Consider the following 10,320-nt stretch of genomic DNA (forward strand, 5'->3'; position numbering starts at 1 on the left):
GTTGACTGTCGATCAGAAACCCCTGTGTTGAAATAAGCCAGGAACCGCATGCCACTGGCAATGATAATGAAAACTGCTGTAACATCACAACAGGCAATGAGACGTGGGTTTATGGCTCTGATATTGAAACAAAAGTGCAGTCGTCGCAGTGGGTGGGCGAACAGTCTTCTCGTCCAAGAAAGCACGCATTAGTCAGCAAAAAATCAAGGTAATGGTGGTGTTTTCTGATTGGAAAGACATAGTCCATCAGGAATTTGTACCACGTGGTCAGATGGTAAAGAAGGCAGTCTACCAAGGAATTATAGCGCGTTTGCGGGATGCTGTGGGCAGTAGGAAGCCTGAATTGTGGGAAACCCAGACTTAATTGTTGCAACATGACAATGAGCTAGTTCACGCGTCGCCCCTTGTCTACGGCTATCTAGAAAAACATCACACTGTCGTGCCCCATCCACTGTACTTTCCAGACCTAGCCCAAGAAGCCTTTTTCCTGTTTCCTGAACTTAAAATCAAGTTGAAAGGTCGTCGTTTCTAACCCATAAAAGCAATTTCAAGACAATGCGAGACGAGACCTACGCGCAATCCCAGAAAAAGCGTTCCAGGAGGCTTTCCAAAAATGGATGAGATGATAGTAACAATGTATTGCCATAAGAGGGGACTACTTTGAAGGGAACATGCATAAAATGTTGTACAATAAGCAATAAAGATGTTAAAAAAAGCTTGGTTTCTTTTCGAACACACCTTGTATGTATTTGAATAGAAGAACTCTTTTGGGAGCCAAGCAACATAAAAAATGTTTTGTCTTGCGGAGCACACTCTGTATACATGCCGCAGTGGTTGGGTGAATGCAGAGATCCAAAGAAGTTTTTATGTTTACATTGCTAACAATAGAAAAAAAAGCATTTTAAATATGTGTTTCGTTTTAACATAATTGCTCCGTCAACACAAACACATTAGCTTTCATTCATGTATATTCAGAGTTATTTGTCCTGATGACTCCTGGGCCTCCAGGTGACCGTTGTACCTGGAAGGAAAAAGAAATGCTGTGCTCACCTATTTCTGCCGTGCTGTGGCAGAAATAGGTGAGCCCTCGGATGCATCCGGCCGGGTAAGGTAATATTGTGTCGATGGTATGCGACGGGTGCCGACCGTATAGACGATTCCAAAAACTGCTTCACCTTGGCCCTCTTAGGGCTATGTTTGTTCAATAGTTGTTTGATGCCAATATAGTAGTGTACTTGCAAGAAACAGATCTCAATGTTAACCATTAACTTCTGAGACTGCGAGATAACGATCCGAGGTCTTTCGACTGCCCTCATTTTGGTGTGGCTAAAAAACCACACTTGACTGCGCTTAATTGCACCTTGTTGGGGGACAGAACAATTGTTCAGACTGTGTTTAACACCCTTGCATTGCCCTGAGACTTCACATGTGGGTTGTTGCTGTAGTGCACGGCATTGCGTTGATGTGCACACATTCTCTTCCTTTCTATTTTAAATCTCGGCTCTACTGTTCCCTTTCATTCTCTTTATACCCCTTCCTCAGCACAGTCACTTCAATTTACGCTGGCGAACCTGCCTGTCTTCCTATCTTTCTACCTCCTTTTTCCAAGAGCACATGTCAGCATTATAAAACTAGGTATCGATGCTTTACTACAGAAAGCTGAACACTCCATATCACACACTTCACATGTGAATAACTCACAAAAGATTGTGAAAGACATGCGAATGTATCCGGCCTCTGAATTTACAGCATTGTATTTGAAATGTCAGTGGCATTATTAACACTAAAGTATCACCTTAATTAATCTGAATATAATGAGTGCATACACAGTGTAAACAAAGTAATCAAGCCATCACAATAGACACAAACACATAATGCTCTGGCAAGCAACTAAAGAGATAAACATACATTCAGTTGCATTCTTCACGTCATGTACAAACACATTTCATATATACTTGACCTCTTCGAAATCAACTCAATGTGCTTGGGCTCAATGTTTATTTAACAGTCATATTTCCTCACACTTGCAGGTAATTATTAATTGGCCCTCATTGTCAGCTGGCTCTCAGGGGCACTCATTTATGTCCCTTACACTTACTGGCATTCAGTTGTACTTGAATTTACACTGGCCTAAACTCAGTGACTTCCCACTGTTCTGAAATCAGCAGAAATTAGTGAGAGGCTCTCGAATGTATGTCTTTCTCTAGTGATATTACAGCTCGTGTAAGTGCTTCATTGTTCTCCGCATGCGAGCAATATTGTAAACACTTGTATCTTTCTGAGCCCCACACCACTTTTGAGCTGGAAAAATGTGAGCTTTTTCTTCGTGTGCTTCATCATAAGCATATATTTCCGCATTGCAATGAACAGCCATTTTTGGCCTGATTTTCGCTTACCGGTACGGTGGTCCACTCTAACGTTCCAATGGAGAGCCCGGGGTTCTGCTTTCATGGGTGGCGTTCTTATTAGTGTTGACGTCCTACTTTATTCCTGTATAGAAAAAAATTCAGTTAAGCGAGAATAAAAAGAAAATGCAGAAATTTGATAACCCGAGAAGCATAAGCTCATAAGAAAGGTCTTATTAAGGCCTATTTTGGGGCTAGTGGGTACTTCATAGTTGCAAATCAACACAACATAGCAATCACCACACAAAAGAAAAATGTCCAGCTTGTAATGTTCTTTTGCTTCTTTCATAGTTTTAGCTATGCAAGCAGCGCTTTTATCTCAAAACATTATGGAACAACACAAGTACTGAAAACCAGATTTTTCTGTCTGCTATAAAACTAGAAATTGCTACAATCGACGTGACATGTCGCGTTGTTTAAATTTTGCCAGTTGCATAGAACTTCGCCCCTTCTGCAAGTGACGAGTGTACCGCTTATCTCCAAGAGATAATCTGGCAAATCTTGCGGCTAGTGGAAACCGTCACTTCGGAGCTGCTGCGTCGTCGGAGTTATTTGATTATGGTCGCGTCACGCAAGCTTCAAGCTAAATCGGCCTTTGAATTCTAGTGAACTCGACGCATTTAACAGGAACTAGGCGTATCTGTCGGGGGGGCAGGGGGAAGGGGCACTTGCCCCCCCCCCCTCCCACTGTCAAATGTGAGGGGGGGGGGGCAAAGTAGGCAATTTGCCCCCCACCTCCACACTTTTGAAAGCAGGCACTTTCGGATGCATGCCGGAAAGTCCAACAAAACTACAGCTGAGGCTAAATTTGTTTTCTGATTAGAGTGGCCACGTAAGGAATGCTTTTATTTACTAATTATCCCTTGCTTGGGCATCGAGGATTGTCTCTTATGCCTCCTCATGAGGCTCTAGCGGTCGACGCGCAGGATTCTCCATACACGCTTGCATTGCAGAGAGGCCTATAGCGCTGGACAGTTCCCACCCTAAAAAATGTAGACTTGCGCTACTTGCATCATGCCTACTTGTTTGGGACCGCCTAACCGTCTTTGAAAACAAATTAGGCTTGTTATATTTAAGCTGCGGGCGAAGGGAGAGGTCCGGATAAAGTATTACAGTCAGCCGCGCCCAACGATTGGTGTACAACGGCATGAAATCGCTTGATTATTAAATGCTGGAACTATTGCATCTCCGTCCAGAGATAGTCTACATAGCGTTGCAGTCTCAGTATCTTGTCACCATCAAAAATGTAATCAAACCAATTAAAGGTATAACTATCGAATTTCATTGTGTAATCACGACTTATGAATATCTTCGTGAAAATGACCTTTGTCGAACGCGCAGAGCCATTTCAATACCAACAGAACACAGAACTGAATTTTTTCTAAAGGCCTGCGTGACTTTTGATTTTATCTGTATCATTTTCAGGTCGTTTTTAAATAAGAGCTACACTATTACTTGTTTCTGTACAGGAGCAAGCACAGCAGATATTTTATATTTTGAAAAAATGGAACCCAATTTTTGGTGACGTGTACCCAACTAGGTTGCTTACGTGCTGTAAAAACTGTTAATGAATACTCGCTTTCTCCCAATTTTTCTGCGGTATACACAGTATTTAGTTGTCTTCCCCCGGTATCGTCGGTAAACTTAAACTATGTGGGGCATGGTGCTTATATATATTCGAAGTAGGAAGCAATGTTCTGGGTGGCGAGCGATTTATCTTTATTCTGTTTAGGCTCATTACAGCTTTTGCAGAAAGTTACTGATTGAAGTGTTCCAGAGTGCCATACTGCCGCTAGACGAAATGTTTCCCAGACTCCCAAGACAACTGCACAAGATATGGACTTGAAATTCCGTGAAAATAGAGATAATTTCAATTGAAATGCGTGGCGAAACTTTCACTCGGCCCGTTTTAAATGGAAGTGTTGTAGATAATTGCTAAACCATCGTTCTCTCCATGTGTTTTCGTGCATCATACTAGATGCGTAGTTTGTTTCTCCGGTGTGCCCGGTGAGCTAAACAAGGCATCTTGTTTATTTCTGGAGAAAATTGGGGGCATAGCATGGGAAATATGTAGGTAATATCCCAAATGAGTGGGTTACATTCGCCTTTTTCCAATAGAACAGACGACTTCACTGTTGTAGATTTAACTACAACTCAGGTCAAATTTACCGAACTTAGGGGGAACAATTCGCCAATTTTACCGTGGGATGTGTGATGATAAAATGCATGTATGTGCGATGGTAAATGCATGCAAGTTGATGAAATGCAGTTAAAAAAAACTGTGCGCAAGTATTCGAAAGTATCACACTGCTATTATTAGCTAGGTTTCCCAATGTCCCGAGAGAACTCTGCCTTTCAGATATTTTATACTTTGGCAGAAGAGGTAGCATTTTCAGCAGAATGTGTCGCGAAGTGGTAACGTTTCTGGCTTATGCAGGAGCGTTACGAATAACTATTCAACCCTCACTTTTTTCTCTTTAGTTTTTCATGCGTGATATATTGGGTTTACCTTGTGTCCTCACTCAACTAAAAGAAGCAGCTTCTTTATGTTTTGTGACTCAGAGGACCAAGTGATGTTTGATGTTTAGGTAAAGTTCAAAATAGATAGGTAATTGGGGCTTTCGCAATAAATTACGTATGCAGCGCTCTAGAGTGTTATGAGCCTGTCTAAGGGGCAGAATTGAACCCACAGCCCTCACAGAACTATAAATGCCACCAAGAACAATTTATCAAAAATTTGGGATACGCTAGCCATGATAACCCTCTGAGCGAAGTTAAATGAGGTTGGATCAAACATGGTCTTTGTAAAAAAAAATTCTTATTCAAGTGCCAGAGCGTGTGATATGGTCGCTTCCAGCTGTCCTTCCCAGTGTTCCGATATAGCTATAGGTTACAACAGATTTATATTTCGTGGAAAAAGGAGGGGGGTCATGGTAAGTGCAATGTGGGACATAACTTTCGCGTTCGTGGTTCAGTTAGAATTACATTGCAAATAATTACTGAGCCGTCGTATTTCCCTCTATTTTCAAGCATCATAAGGCGTTCCTAGTTGGTTTTATCGATGTCCTCGGTGAACTAAACAAGACACTTTGTTTATATTTGGCGAAAATATAGGGCGCTGTATGGGCACTATGTAAGTAAACTTCAAAGACAGGGGGCTGGTTATGATATTTGCAGTAAAGTACGCAAGCACGCGATCCGTAGCTCTATGAATGTGTGTTACGCATAAAGCAGAAGTGATCCTGCTGCGCTGGGCATACTATGAACTCAAGCGATATACCAAAGCTAGCGAAATTTGAATGGGGGGGGGGGGGGAGGGAGGAGAGTAAGGTGTAAATGGTAAATGTTCTGGCGACGTTAGATTTGCTAAGGCATTACTGGCTTTTTGAGAATTTCTAACGAGAAGTGCTTTGAAGCATTACATACGGGCAAGGTTTCAAACAACACCGTCATATACGGGCGACTTTTTAAACTATACGGTATAATCGCAGGTAAGTGCAACTTTTATTGAAACTGATCGAAAGAAACAGCTTCGCTGACAATTTTGTTCTAATTCTGCAAGGTCTCACACGTCTGCTCCCTTTTTTTGTGGATATTGCACGTCATTTATGTGGATTGTACTTCGTTGCGTGTAACCTCGACAATACGATTGTGATACATTCGTGTATCACAAGACTTAAACATCAGGTACAGTTTTTTGTTTATTGGTGAAAGTTCCTCCAACAAATTTGCATTTTTTATGTGCGCTGCACGACCCACCGTGGTTTCTTAGTGGCTGTTGGGCTGCTAAGGGCGAGTTCGCGGGATCAAATCCCGGCCACGGCGGCCACATTTCGATGCGAGCGAAATGCGAAAACACCCGCGTACTTAGATTTAGGTGCGTGTTAAAGAACCCGAGGTAGTCCAAATTATTCCGGTGTCCCCCACTACGGCGTTTCTCATAATCAGATCGAGGTTTTAGCACGTAAAGCGCCATAATTAATCACGTGCGCTGCACTGCTGCTCCTGGACAGGATCAGGGACCTCTGGGCACCCACTGCCTTTTGTCCCTGTATCATAAATTTTATACTGTGTCAAGAACTAAATGCAAATTGAAATAAGTTTTCGGGCCTCGATGGTTATCCATGTGTGATTGATAAAGAGATCTATGTTAGTTTAACATAAATGAATAACTGACAGAAAAGTATTCCCAGGCGTTTTCGCTTAGTACAATAGTAATTCAAATATATATATATATATATATATATATATATATATATTGTGACGTCTCGGTTGGAACGACGTTTATTAGGCCCGGGAGCTCGTCAGCGAACCAGCGCAGCACACAGGCGATGATGATGAACACATATACAGGCGAAGAGGAGGATAGGTAAAAGTGCGAGGATGATGATGATGATAACATACAGATGAGGAAGATGTGCGTAATAAACGCCCACACTAATTTCCCCCCGACGTGAAAGCGGCCATCCTGGCCGGCCGTCAAGGTGTCGAGGCACGCCGCGTGAAGGGCTTCATGCGGGAGACGTGGACAACCTCGGTATTGCGGCAACGGCGGTCTGCGGGGGCGTCAAGAGGAGTGACGCGATAGTTGACTGGCGAAGTCTGTCCAAGGACTATGTACGGCCCGATAAACCGTGGCTGGAATTTGTCGCATAAACCAGGGGTGCGAACAGGAGTCAGGAGCAGGACCTCGTCACCAGGTCGAAAAGATACAACGCGATGGCATTCGTCGTAAATATTTTTCCGGTCTTGTTGTCTGGCCTCTGTGTTCAGGCGAGCAAGCTGGCGACAGTGGTCGAGTCGGGAAATGTACTCTTCGCACGATGATAGAGATGTATTAGCCTTGGAGTTGAAGAATGAAACGTCCAGAAAGAAAGTAGGGGAGCGTCCATAAACGAGGTAAAATGGCGAGTAGCCAGTTGTGCGCTGCACGGCCGTGTTATAGGCGAAAGTGACGAATGGTAAAAGAACATCCCAGTTTTTGTGGTCTGGTTGAATATAAGCGGCGATCATGTCGGCAAGGGTGCGATGAAACCGCTCGGTCAGGCCGTTAGTCTGGGGGTGATAGCTAGAAGCTGTCTTGTGGGCTGTGCCGGAGGCTTGAAGAACTTCGTTTAGCAGTTGGGAAAGGAACGCCTTTCCACGGTCACTGAGTAGTACACGAGGAGCACCATGGCGTAGAATAATGGCTTCAAGAACGAAGTGAGCAACTTCCGAAGCAGAGCCAGTAAGCACAGAAGCTGTCTCAGCGTAGCGCGTCAGATGGTCGACGGCAGTCACTATCCATCGATTGCCAGCAGTAGTGACCGGAAGGGGCCCGTAAAGGTCGATCCCAACAACCTCGAACGGGGCTGCAGGGCACGGAAGCGGCTGTAATTGGCCGACAGGAGCAGATGTTGGGAGCTTGCGACGCTGGCAGGGAGAGCAGGAACCGACGTATCTGGCGACGCTAGCAGAAAGGCCAGGCCAATAGAAACGACTTCGAATGCGGTCATAGGTTTTATGGAACCCAAGGTGGCCAGCTGTCAAATCATCGTGAAAGGCGTTGAGGACACGAAGTCGGAGAGAGCGTGGTAGAACTGGCACCCAGCGTTGCCCGTCAGGATGGTAAATACGGCGATACAGCACGCCATCGTCCAGCTTAAAGTGCGCGAGCTGGCGACGGAGGCGCGCGTTAGGTGGACGAGAAGCCCCAGAGAGGTGATCAATGAAGCGTTGACAGTACGGGTCAGCCAGCTGACGAGAGGCGAGTGGCTGATCATCGTCGAAAGGCAGTTCGTACATAGAGGCCAGGGAGGAAACCGTAGCAGTGTCGGTCGAACTGGTGACGTGCGAAGCGATTGCAGAGGCGTCGAGCGGGGCCGTAGGAAGCGGGCAGCGAGAAAGAGCGTCGGCGTCTTGGTGTTTCTTCCCGGACTTGTATATGATTTCGAAATCATACTCTTGGAGGCGTAAAATCCAGCGACCCAGGCGTCCAGACAAGTTCTTGAGCGTGGAAAGCCAGCATAAAGCGTGGTGGTCCGTAACGATGGTGAAATGGCGGCCGTGGAGATAAGGGCGAAACTTCTGTATCGACCAAACAATAGCCAGGCACTCTTGCTCAGTGATCGTATAGTTCTTTTCGGAAGCGCTGAGTACACGGCTGGCGTATGCAATGACTCTCTCTCGCGAAGAGTTGTCGCGTTGCAGAAGAACAGCACCTATACCGCGCCCGCTAGCGTCTGTGTGTAGGAGAGTCGGTGCGGCCTCATCAAAATGGCAAAGCACAGGTGCAGAGGTGAGGGCGTCCTTCAAGCGCGCAAATGCCAATTCGCATTCCTGGGACCACAGAAAGGGTACACCGGAAGCTAGTAGCTTGTGTAATGGAGCTGCGATGGAGGCAAAGTTCTGGATAAAGCGACGGAAATAAGAGGCGAGGCCAAGGAAACTGCGCAAGTCTTTGGGTCTGTCAGGACGAGGAAAGCGAAGAACTGCAGCAGTCTTATCAGGGTCCGGCTGAATGCCATCCCTGCTCACGACATGACCCAGGATCTTAATGGCTTTGCTGGCGAAACGGCATTTCTTGGTGTTCAGCTGAAGACCAGCGCGGGCGAGGCACGTCAAAACTTCATCCAAGCGTTGTAGGTGCTGATTAAATGTGGATGAAAAAATGACAATGTCGTCCAGATAACACAGGCAGGTCTTCCACTTCAGGCCACGCAACACGGTGTCAATCATGCGCTCAAAAGTCGCAGGCGCGTTGCAGAGCCCGAAAGGCATTACGTTGAACTCGTACAGTCCATCGGGGGTTGCGAACGCCGTTTTTTCTTTATCGTCTTCGTGCATGGGGATTTGCCAATAGCCGGAACGCAGATCCAGGCTGGAAAAGTATTCCGCACCTTGGAGGCAATCAAGGGCGTCATCAATGCGCGGCATAGGGTAGACGTCTTTTCGAGTTATCTTGTTGAGCGCCCGGTAATCGACGCAAAAGCGCACGGAGCCATCTTTTTTGCGGACCAAGACAACAGGAGACGACCAAGAACTAGCCGAGGGGCGAATTACCTTGCGTTCCAGCATGTCTGCGACGTTGTCTTCGATGATTTTCCGCTCGGCTAGAGACACACGGTATGGGCGGCGCCGTACGATAGATGTTTTGTCTGTCAGAATGCGGTGCTCTGCAACGGTTGTTTGGCCCAACGTTGACGAATACACGTCGAAAGAATTGGCGTGCTTTTTCAACAAAGCCAGCAGCTGTTGCGTCTGCGCGGGTTTCAAGTCATTGCTGATGACTGCTGTAAGGGCGGCGGCCGAAGAAGAATCACCAGAAGATGGGTCCCCAGAAGAGACTGATGTAAGTGGCAAGACGCAGACAGGCTCCAGATCGGCAACGGATGCAACGGTTGTGCCTTGCGGAAGGAGGATTTTTTCTGGAGTTGCGTTCGTGGCAGTGACCAGTGCAGATCCATTGTGGAATCGAACAACTCCTGATGTAAATGTTATGCCTTTAGTAAGGCAACGTGAAGAAGGGAACACCAAGACGTCACCATGGTCAATGTTGTCGGATAGGAGAGTAACTAGATGGATTTGTCCTGGGAGTAGTTCCGTATCTTCCGCAGCGGTCAGGTGAAGTGGCGTGTGGGTTTCTTCGCCAAGCAAGTGTTCGGTATCGGTAAGGTGTATCACACGCTGCCCACAACAAATAGCAGCAGAGGCAGAAGATAGAAAATCCCATCCCAAAATCAGCTGGTGAGAGCACGGGTGTAGCACAGCAAACTGTATGTGATGGAGAATGTCATCGATAAGTACACGCGCAGTACAGAAGGCAGCAGGTCGAATAGTGTTCCCTTCGGCTGCAACCAGCGTGGGACCATCGTAAGGCGTCCTAACTTTCTTCAGACGGGAACACAAATGAACATGCATAACAGACAAAGCCGCA

This window comes from Dermacentor silvarum, chromosome 2 (genome assembly GCF_013339745.2).
Source record: "Dermacentor silvarum isolate Dsil-2018 chromosome 2, BIME_Dsil_1.4, whole genome shotgun sequence".
NCBI classification, from domain to species: Eukaryota; Metazoa; Arthropoda; class Arachnida; order Ixodida; family Ixodidae; genus Dermacentor; species Dermacentor silvarum.